The sequence below is a fragment of the Oxyura jamaicensis genome, chromosome 11 (assembly GCF_011077185.1).
Source record: "Oxyura jamaicensis isolate SHBP4307 breed ruddy duck chromosome 11, BPBGC_Ojam_1.0, whole genome shotgun sequence".
In the NCBI taxonomy this organism is placed as follows: domain Eukaryota; kingdom Metazoa; phylum Chordata; class Aves; order Anseriformes; family Anatidae; genus Oxyura; species Oxyura jamaicensis.
The window spans coordinates 7,116,876-7,127,902 of record NC_048903.1 but is presented as its reverse complement, the minus strand read 5'-3'; positions in this window follow the sequence as shown (position 1 = coordinate 7,127,902).

Here is an 11,027-nt window from a genome sequence, read left to right as displayed (position 1 = left end):
GGTGCCATACTTGAAAAAAGACGCTCTATTTTCCGGAAGAGATATATACATGCTCTTAAATCCCCTTATGTGTAGTTTAAACACTTAGGTTTTGCTGTCCTGTCAGTTAAATTATTCCATTCTACTCTCTTTCTTCAGCATTCCCGTTATGTAATGCTCCGCGGGGCAATTTCTTGAGGTGATTGGTGCCATCAACTGTTAAATTGTGGTCACTGCAGCCGTTGTTGCATTATAGACCATTAACTGCACCTGAAATTGTAAGCAAGAAGCTTTATATTAAAACAAACAAACAAAAAAACAGTATTTTGAGATACTCAATATAATTAACAATCTGAAAGAAAATGCTTTTAATGCGCTCATTTCTTTCTACTCTGTCAACACTGCCTTTTGGAACGTCCCAGGATAGCTGAAAGCTTACTGGTTTCAAAATAAAGTGGATAATGTTTAGTGCTCTTTATACTTTCTTTTGGTGTTTTGCCACACTGTATGTTACAAAACTTGTTCTCAGAGCTGAATTTACTGTAATCTGTGTAATTCTGGAAGAATTCTTTATAGTCTGTGTTCAAAGGTGATTTACATCATTGCAGTGGCCTGAAACTGCTTCCAGGGAAGTCATTCAGAGTGACCATGGTTCTGTAAAGATAAGTGGTTCTGATGGTTCTGATAAGACTAAGTAGCATGTGACATTTTAACGTACAAGACAAACTAAAGCCCTTTGTAAGTGGAAAAGACCAATGCTATAGAAAAGGCTTGCTTCTGTTTACAAACACAGATGAATGTTTGTAAACAGCTGGATTTTTGGGGGCTTTGGATGTTTGTAAAACAAGTTGCATTTTTCTCCCTACATTGTTGTGACTGAGAACGAGAAAAAATATTTGGATTAAATCAGTTACTTTTTTTTTTTTTTTTTTCCCCATTTTGAAACTGAAGACTTGACTTAAGCTTCCTCATACTTCAGAGGAGTTGTAAGCCTCTTGTCCCAAGCTGATATTCAGGTGTACTAAAAACAGACATGGGCTAGGTTGAGAACAGCAGAAATTCTGTTACTTTTTATAATAGGCTGCTTACAAAGAGGATTTGTCAAGGAAGAAAGACTATTCCAGCCTACAAGCTGTTCACAGTAGAATATCCAGAATGACAGGTCCTGTTCAGTTGGAGGGGAGATTTCAGTTTCCTGACCTTTTGGGTGCACCTTGTAAGCTGACTTTAGAGAAGGCAAAATGCAGCGTGTAACTGGTAGCAGTCGAGGCAATTGGCAACACACAGTGCCTGCTCTTGCATTGCCAGCTGGAACACCAGTGGGACATCTCACAAATGGTTCTGACTGTACAGTAAGCAAGTTGTTGGCAAGTTGTTCATTATTTGCATTAGTGTTAGAGAAATACTGTAATCCATAAGTATTTTTTAATTTCATCTTTTAAAATAGATTGCTTCAGCTGCCACCTACAACTTCTTGCTTTTCATTAAAATACCTGCAATTGAAAAATAGTTGCATAAATGGTTTTGTGAAACTGTGTCTTCCTGAAGTGTTTGGGCTTGAATTGTATGCTTGAAATAGGACCTGTGCCAGACAGCAATGCAGCCTATGATGATGCACTTTTCAGATTCTGCTATGATCCTCATCATTAGTGTTATGGTCTTCATCGGGGTTATTCTTATGCATAAATTTAAATATATGTTCTACTATTTGCAGGGAGGAGACCTGCAGCACTGGTTTATAGAAAATATCCGGCATTAATTTGAGTAGCAGAAACTTTAAGTGGTAGTCATAACGTAAATAATGTTGTTGCATAATGTTTCTAGCAGCAATACCCCAAATTCCATGTATCTCCAACCAGAAAAACAACCACACTAGGGCTCTCAAATCTTTATGTAATATAATCCTAAAACTTCAGGCAGTTTCTGATTATATCAAGCTCTCATTAGGTGATTTTGCTAAATGCTTGAATTATTTTTTGTTTGTTTACAGAAGTACAAAACTAAAACTGGTTTTGATATAAACTCACTTTACAGTGCTTTATAAGGATGAACTTCTAGACTTTTTTCAAGTCTCCAGTTATGCAGTGGCATACTTTATATTTGCTAGAAGCCCTGGTGACACTTGTGATTAAGAAGGTTTCCCTTTTGTGGAGCTTATTGCAATGCAGAGGCCTTAATGAACTCATAGATCAAAGATTTTTTCACTTATTTCTTTAGTATTAAGAGGCAAACTTTTTGAAAATAATCCAAGGCATAGGTTCTGTAACTAGTGGTTATTATTATTGATCTTTTTCTGTCCCTTAATTTTAATTGATTACTTTTTTGTTGTTGTTGTTCCAAACTATTTTAAAAAGAATCTGTTGTGAACATTTGAATCTTCATAAAAGAGAAGACAAAAGTACTGCAATTATATATGCATCAGTTGCTAGAAGTTGGTAATATTTTTCTGTGCGCAATGGAGTCTGTATTTGTTTTTTGAGGCTTTTTGAGTGTGTTTGCCGGAGTTTCTTAATTAGTTACAAAAAGCTGCAGGTGTATTGGCAAAGACTGGTATTTAGTCTGGGAAATGTTCCAGAAGAAAACTTTATTTATTTATTTATTTATTGTAAATATTTAACTATTACTATGAGTCACTTTAAAGGTGCCATACTATATGTTTGCTGTGTATTTAAATGCTACCGCTTCAGTGGAATAACTGCCAAAACACCTGATCACGTTAGGAGTATCATTGTTGTGAGAGGGCACTGAACAGTACTGAATGACTTACAGAGATGACGAGTGGTATTTGAAGGGAAGTCACCCTCACGCAGCTATCTGAGGAGTACATAGCCCAGCTTCAGCTGCAAAGAAAGTGTGCCTTGCTCAATTGCCACTCTGTGAATGAAGAAGTGGTTAACTTTAGCAAAGTTTCTGCAACTGCAAAAAGGAAAGTGGTAGTCTTGCTAACGTTCTTTCAAATATTTTTTTTTTTTTAGTTCATCAAAAGCTAGACTTAGAATCCATTATGGTTTACTTCTGCAGCCTGATTTTTTTTTTTTTTTTTAAATTATTATTATTTTCATAAATGAACATCTTGCTCCTATTCTCGCTGCAGGAATTTAAACCCTTTCTGTAAAGCACTGACTATGGTGACCGAGCAGCATTCTTGTATGTACTGTGCCCATTTGGTAGCTGACTGCTTTTAGGCTGGGGCCTTCCAGGGGGTTTCTGCCATTCTGGGAAGTTTACTCCAGTGTAATGAGTTGGTGGAAAGCAGCACCAACAGCTGAAAGGTGTAATGTGTGTAATAAGCTCCAAGGTTTACAGACTTTCTGTGAGAATTCTGTTTAATGTAATCATACTAAAGTAAGTGGGATTAATTGTCAGCTGTTGTAAAATAGAGTATGTTCACCAATTTCAGTTAAATTTGATGTGAACCAACTGGACATGCTAGGCTTGCATAATGGTGAAAATAGCAAACTGAGCTGTCCTTCTTTACATAAAAACAGCGGTGCATTAACATTTGATTCCAGTGTATTTTACTGTATGTCTCAGAGCAAAGGTAGTTCAATTAAATACCAGTGAAGGGCTTTTTCTAGACAGAGACCTCTGGGAATTGCTTTAGCCCTCTAACATTTAGAAAGCATATTTAGAGAAATGGGATGCCTCTTTTTGTGCGCTTGCTTTAGCAGTGGTGGAAAAAAGAAAACGTTTTCAAGAAGGTATGATCCCATTTCATCCTGCTCCACCAGACGTCATAGAAGTTAGCTCTACATTTGGTATTCTAATGAAGACTCCTAGATCTAACTCTTGGAGAAACTTGGAAATTACTTTATATGACAGATGAAATTTTTGAAAATTCTGTCAGTTATATCATGAACTTCTTCATACTGGTATCCTGTCAGTCTCACGTCATCTGCAGTCTAGTAAGTCCTAAAACAACAAACCTTTTCATAAAATGTAGAAGTATGAGAAGTCAGGACTATCTTTGACTGCATTTGAGAACTGCTAAATGCAGTTTTGCCATGGAGATAAAATATTATTATTAGAATTCCCTGTCTGCTCAATGTCTACTGTTCAGTGGTTTAAACCATCCCCTATGACTTAAAACACTTTATATTTATTTAAACCCGTGTATTGCTTCTGAGTCCAATTAGCCCAAAACTGACCTCGAGTACTGTGTTCAGTTTTGGGCCCCTCGCTACAAGAAGGACATGGAGGTGCTTGAGCGAGTCCAGAGAAGGGCTACGAGGCTGGTGAAGGGTCTGGAGAACAAGGCTTACGAGGAGCAGCTGAGGGAGCTGGAACTGTTCAGCCTGGAGAAGAGGAGGCTCAGGGGCGACCTTATTGCACTCTACAGGTACCTGAAGGGAGGCTGTAGCGAGGTGAGGGTTGGTCTGTTCTCCCATGTGCCTGGTGACAGGACGAGGGGGAATGGGCTAAAGTTGCACCAGGGGAGGTTTAGGCTGGATATTAGGAAGAACTTCTTTACTGAACGGGTTGTTAGTCACTGGAATAGGCTGCCCAGGGAAGTGGTTGAGTCACCATCCCTGGAGGTCTTTAAAAGACGTTTAGATGTAGAGGTTAGGGATTATGGTTTAGTGGAAAATTTGTTAGCGTTAGGTCAGAGGTTGGACTTGGTGATCTTGGAGGTCTCTTCCAACCTAGATGATTCTGTGATTCTGTGATTTTGTGAAATGATAGTGATTTTTATTAGGTGAGGATTGGGAAGAGATTAATGCTTGCTGATTTAAATGCTGACTGATTTAATTTTCAATTGTAAACAATTTTGAACTGTAGCCTTTTCACTCTGCAGTCCTTGAACAAGTAAAGGTGATAGAAATTTTAAGATTTTATCTTTTTAAAAATTCTCAGTGAATCCAAAGATCAGATTATTGAAGGCAATAATGTACCCAATGTCTATTTATATGACTAAGTTACTTTGCAATAGAGCAGTTCTGTCCAAATATCTTTAAGATTATTTTTTGTTTACACCAATGTAATTTGGGAGTTAAATGTGTTGGTATCATTGGGTCTTTTGTCGCTTGAATGCAGAATGAATAAAAAAGACTTGGTTAATAGTTCTTCAGTGTTTGACCCCTTTTCCTGAAAAGCATTTCAAACTGTAACCCTGGTGCCTTACTTGCCCATCAAGAAGCTCCTTACCATTGTAGCTGTGGTACCAGAACTACCCACTGGGTTGGGAACCAACCTGCGGTCTGCCGCACCTCAGAGGCACTGCGTGACCTACGTTAGTTGTTAATGAATTGTGTTACCTTGAGGCTGACAGATCAATTCTGTCAGCTTCATTATTTGAGAAACATCATTGCTGTATAGAAGTTACTACCTGAAATTTGATTTATTCAGAAATACCTTAAGAAAAATCAAGTTTATATGGTTTCTTTACCAAAAAATGTAACGGCTGTGAACTGTAGGTTTTATGTTCACTCTAGCTGTTTGTTTCTGAGAGTTTCCTCTACAAGGCAAAACTCTTCATATATTTTAATTAAAAGCCAGAGAAGAAATAAATTGTCCTTGGCGTATGTCGTGCTAATGAGCACTGGTTAGTTTGAAAATACATGTTCATTGGTTTTACATGATAATTTCCCTTTGAACCAAAAGGCCCTGCTTATACAGAAACATTTTCTGGTAGCAGTAGGGGGCATCATTTCACTTTTGTAATTCTTCAGAGACATTATCCCAGTGCATTATGTGTGCCAACTGAATTTTCTTTTTTTGTTTATGGCATTAATCCTGGGGTTAAGGTTGGCCTGTGGTGAGCAATAATAAGTTTAACCTTTGACTTCATACAATAAGATGTAATTTATCATTTCTAGACTCTTTTGTAAGTGCCATTACCCTCACTTCTGTTTAAGATAAATTGAGACAAGCAAGTACTTGATATCACTTAATATCAGTGATCTTTAGATGCAAAGCATAAATCAAATTTACTTATTGTATGAGCTTAGTTCTTTATCCTATAATTAAGTCTTTTAAACAGTACAGACTTTTTTTTTTTTTTTTTTTTTTAAAGTTTGTACTAGTCAATTTTTGTAATTCATAGAATATGTCCTTTACATAGATTTCAAACCAGTAAATATAAATCATGGAATGCCTAAATACAGAAACTGTAAGAAATATGGAAACAAACCAAGCAAGATATTTACACTCATATATTTAATTTCTGTGTAACTGTCATCAGGAAAACATCTTAAAATTATGACAGTGCTCATTTAAAGACAACCTAAAGGCAACTTAACAAGTAGCAGCAGGTAAATAGACTGTTTCTGTGGCCATTATTTTCACTTACAAGGTATATGTATCTGCTATTTATAAAAACTCGCTATATTTGAATTGTTAGTGAAAGTTTAATTTTATTTTAAAGCACTGGTTTTTAATTTGCATTGTATATTTACATTGCTTTTTGTCTTGTAATTGAAGAACAAATAGCAGGTTTATTACTCGATACTTTTCAAGGAAGAAAAATACATACTTTTAAATTGCACATACTGCGAGTGTAGTGAGTATACTCGATCTTTTTTTTCTGTGATGAGAAAGTGCTGATTCATCATAAACATTTGGGCAGGGTGGGAGGCATGAAGCATATGCTGACTTCATACAGCCTGTTTTGGTCTCAGGGAAGAACTATTCAGATAGAATCATTCAGGCTTGTGTCCCTCAGTAAGACCAGAATTTTGAATCTCTCTTTCCACCATATCAGACCTATTATATTTTGATAGTGGGACCTGTTTTTATCTAGAAACCATCACCTAAAATGTTGCCATTTTCATGCAGTTTAAGTAGAATTTAAAAGGCAGAAAAAATTGAATAGAAATAAAGGTTCTGTAATGATATTTTGGAAGAGCACTAATGTTTGGTGAAGTTCAAAATATATTTTTTCAGCCTTGATTTAATCTTTTGGCAGAGAAAAACAACTGTAGGAACTCAGCCTATTTATGGGCCTTTCACATGAAAGCTTATATAGAAAATGTTTGTAATTATGTAATTTGCATGGTAGTACAACCATGGTCAGTACATTTGGTCTTTGTATCACTAAGGGCTACTTGATGGTAGTTTCAGTCCAGCTCCTAATTTTAGAATAATTGTTTAGCAATTATTCTGTATTGTATTTAACAATTATACTGGCTGACAGTATCTGTAATATGTGCTGATATTTGAATCTTCACTAGTTCATTTAAGAGAAGCTGTCTTTTGGCCAAACTTTCTCAAAAAAGGCAAAAAAAAAAAAAAAAAAAGGCAATTAGTCGATTAGTGTAGCCCTTGCTGGCTAGTTATAGGTAAGAGATGAGTATGATATTATGAATCCAACAGTACCAGCTGCCTCTTGTAATACACAACAGACAATGGTGGATTGTGATGGTAATTAGATTCCTCACAATCATAGAAGGATAATTTTGAAAATCTTCCTTCAGCCTGCATGGCATAGATATTCTTTGTAATTTCCATTAAGTTTGAGTTATTTTAGATAATGTAATAGTAAGAATGGAAGATACCATCGGTTACACCGCCTTTATACACTACAGCTATACTGAGTCAAATGTGCATACATGAGAATTAAGGAGGGAGAAGTTATTCTAGTGATATGGAGGGGAGAAGGAAAAACTTTTTTTTTTTTTTTTTTTGGAAATGTCATACACTTTCAGAAAGATAGTTTTTTGCTAGACCAGAATGCTGTATTTGAGAACAGAAGAGCTACGTGAAGAATGAAGGGTGTATTGGCTGTTGCTGACCCAAGAACATGTATTCTACTAAGCTATTATACACACTGCAATATGCCATAAGAAATTAAGGGTGTTTTTAATAGACACTAAATCTTAGGAGTGGCAATCCTTGTTACAGTGTTGGAGCATCAAGTAACTTGGTAACTTTTGGTAACTTCCACAAAAAAACAAAGGAGTATTCTTCAGCTAATGATATTAAACCGATACTTTGCATCAGTTGTTAGAATACCTATAAAATTTTGAAGCTTGGAAAGCAACTTCTCTTGTACTCTAAGAAACATGTCTACATGCCGAGTGTGTGCATTTGACTCATGAACTTACAATAAAAAGAAGATCCGATTTTGTGCAGCTGCTGTTTTCTCCACAGTTCAGGATACCTGCTAATGTTATCAGAACTGTTATGACTGGAAGTCCCAGTCTGGAAGTTGAAAATCCCAGATAAAGGAAATAAAATGCAAGGATACTACATATCGCTTAAATACATTAGTCTGCCATTGAAAGTGGTGAAGATGAGGTTTATACTGCAAAATGCTATGGTTTCTACTTTGCAGCCATTCTCAGGATAAGTCAAGAGGCTCTTTTGTCTGGCATACTAGCAGCTATTAATATTTAATGCACAGTTATGATAAAAGACAGAATACTGGGACAAGACAGATGATATTTCTTCTGAAATGTCTGTATTGGATAGCTGCTACTACTAAAGTGCTGCCTTGACTATGAGGACCAAGAGAAATACGGGAATGCCATGTATTTTATCTGCTTGAAAGGAGTTGTCCCTGTGGACACACCAGAAACGCAGCTAACACAGTTGCTACTTCTTCTGCTGTCACTGTGTCGTTCCCAGGTTGACTGAGGAAGTCATAGCAGGAGGGAGGGGAATGGAAAGGGGAGTCCTCACCTGAAGATGTACATCGCTGGCTTCCTGCACTTTCATCCCTCCAATGGTAACGAATGGCAGATGCTATCAAAAATATAGCTCTGAGGTCTTTTTTAATTCAGATATTTCTTCTCCAAGATGGAAGTAAGTTGAGAGAGCAATGGGCAAACTGTCTGCATGACTGATGATGTCTGCTGAGGATAAAACATATGTCTGATACCCACATATGTGGTATGCCTAAAATATAAATATATATAAACAAATTACTAAACTAATGGTAAACACTGAAAGGCTGAGCTCAGGTGAAATATGCCTCTGAGCCCTGATGGGTGAATATACAACCTCATTTTCCTTGTGTATTTCTTTGTGCGTTTGATATAGAAGTTGTAATCACCAAATACTGAAAATAAGTATGTCACCTATGGGGAGGGGAGGGAAGGAACGTTTCTTGCATGTCAGAGGCAGCAGACATGAAGGTCTTGCATGACTCTTCATTGTAACTAAGTGGAAATGTCCTTTTTCCACTGGGGGGATAGTAATTGTGGCAGTTTTGCAGGCTTTATATCAAGTGATGTGAGGTTGTGTGTGCAATATTTTTTTTTTTTTTTTTTTTTTTTTTTTTCCTGATGCTTTTTAAGCCACATCTCAGTGGCACTGAACATGGATTGGGATCTTCATTCTACCTTCCCTTCCTGGTGAGTTTCTCCTTCCTTACAGCAGGCTTTTTTAGGTCAGAAGAATGGTTAGACTTTAGAAATTGCAGGTTAAGATTTGGAGAAAAAGAAAGTTGTGGCTCACATGGAGAAGGGGAGGTAAGGATAGCAGATGAAGATGAATAAAAGTCTTGCAGCAGGGGGCTTCTGCTGACCCATTACTTTGAATCCTTCCAAAGCTTTTCTGGGGTGGATGCTAGCTCCAGCTGCAGCTGAGTCATTGGTGTACCTAAACTGGTGCAGCTTCTGGGAAAGTTTCTTTTTTTTGCAGGAGCAGAATGTTTCAAATAAGGATAAATCCTCCTGGTGCAATTATTTGCTTATCCACATTACAAATGTGTAGTGATGCTGCTGGCTATCAGTGGCATTTCAATGGGGCATGTTCTCTTTTATAGGCAGGGACTTAAATACTGAGGAAATTAAGTGGGAAACTATAAAGTGAGTGAAAACTCCCCCTCATACAAATAAAAATGAAATGCTAAAAATTGTTTTGAAATTTTCTTTTGTGGGAGAGGGTGTACTAATTGTGGTTATTTATTCTCTCCTCTAAAATCTGCATTGCTTTGGCCAGTGGCCAGGAGAAGAATTGCATTCTGACAGTTATGCCTTTTTATAATCCTATCAAATACTCTTAACTACCCAATTAAGGCAGTTTTTCTTCCACTAACATGCTTTTTTTCCTTGTATTTTCTGTCAAGATTTTTTTTTTCTGGGTTTAAATGCTTGAATTACTGCTTCAAAAGGACAGTTGAACATTTTTAGATATGCTGAGATCGCTTCAGGTGATTTTTTTCTGATGGGCTGTTATGACTTAAGGGTTCTACAGATCCTAATGCAGTGGCATCTGAAAGAAGTTTCTGTGCAGGTGGAGTCTGGCTGTGGGTTTCAATGTGTTGTGTTTTCTCTCTATTCTTCTTGTAATACAAAAAAATCTGGGGAATTTTCAAGGATTGCAGTACACTTCATTTTCAGTTGTCAAGATAGCTGACAGTTCCTTGTAGTACTATGAATAAATTATTCCGGGGTTCACACTTAAAACAAAGGGACAAGTGCTTCCTTTTTATTTATTTATTTATTTATGTCTGACAGTTTAAACTTATATTAAGCATAGCATCACCTGGATACATACTGCATGAAAATACAGACTGTTAAGAATGAATTATTAACCCAAAGCTTTTGCTCTCTCAGATGCACTGGAGTTACTCTGCAGGCTACTGGGGGCATACAAACGTGAGAGAGAACAGGAGGCTTCTAATAAAATGTATAACAGGCTGCAGTTTCAGCAGATGTCATTGTTCAGCAACTATTTTCCATAAGAGAGAGTTCTTCATTGCAGAGTGGTGTGCAGAGATGCCTAACCATGTTAGGAGAACAGGAGCACTGTAGTTTCTATATTTACTTTAGGTAATGTTTTGATATCTAAGGTAACTGCACCACTAGGACTGGGGTTTAAATGTAGCTGGCAAGCCCGTAATCCAATCAGCCATTGTATTTGGTACATGTTTTTAACAGTGATATTTGAAATGTCAAACTTTAATCTCGTCTCTGTGCTGTCTGAGGAGCTGCCAGTCTCCATACACTTCTGCAAGACCCTTTAGAACAGTCAGTGTGCTGGAAACTGAAAGAAGGAGCTGTAAATATGGTCTTTTAAATTAAATGTTTTTGTTGTGGTGAACTTTGGTGGTGACTTGGAAATAGCATAGCTGTATAGGCAGCATCTGCCAAAATGAAGATTGC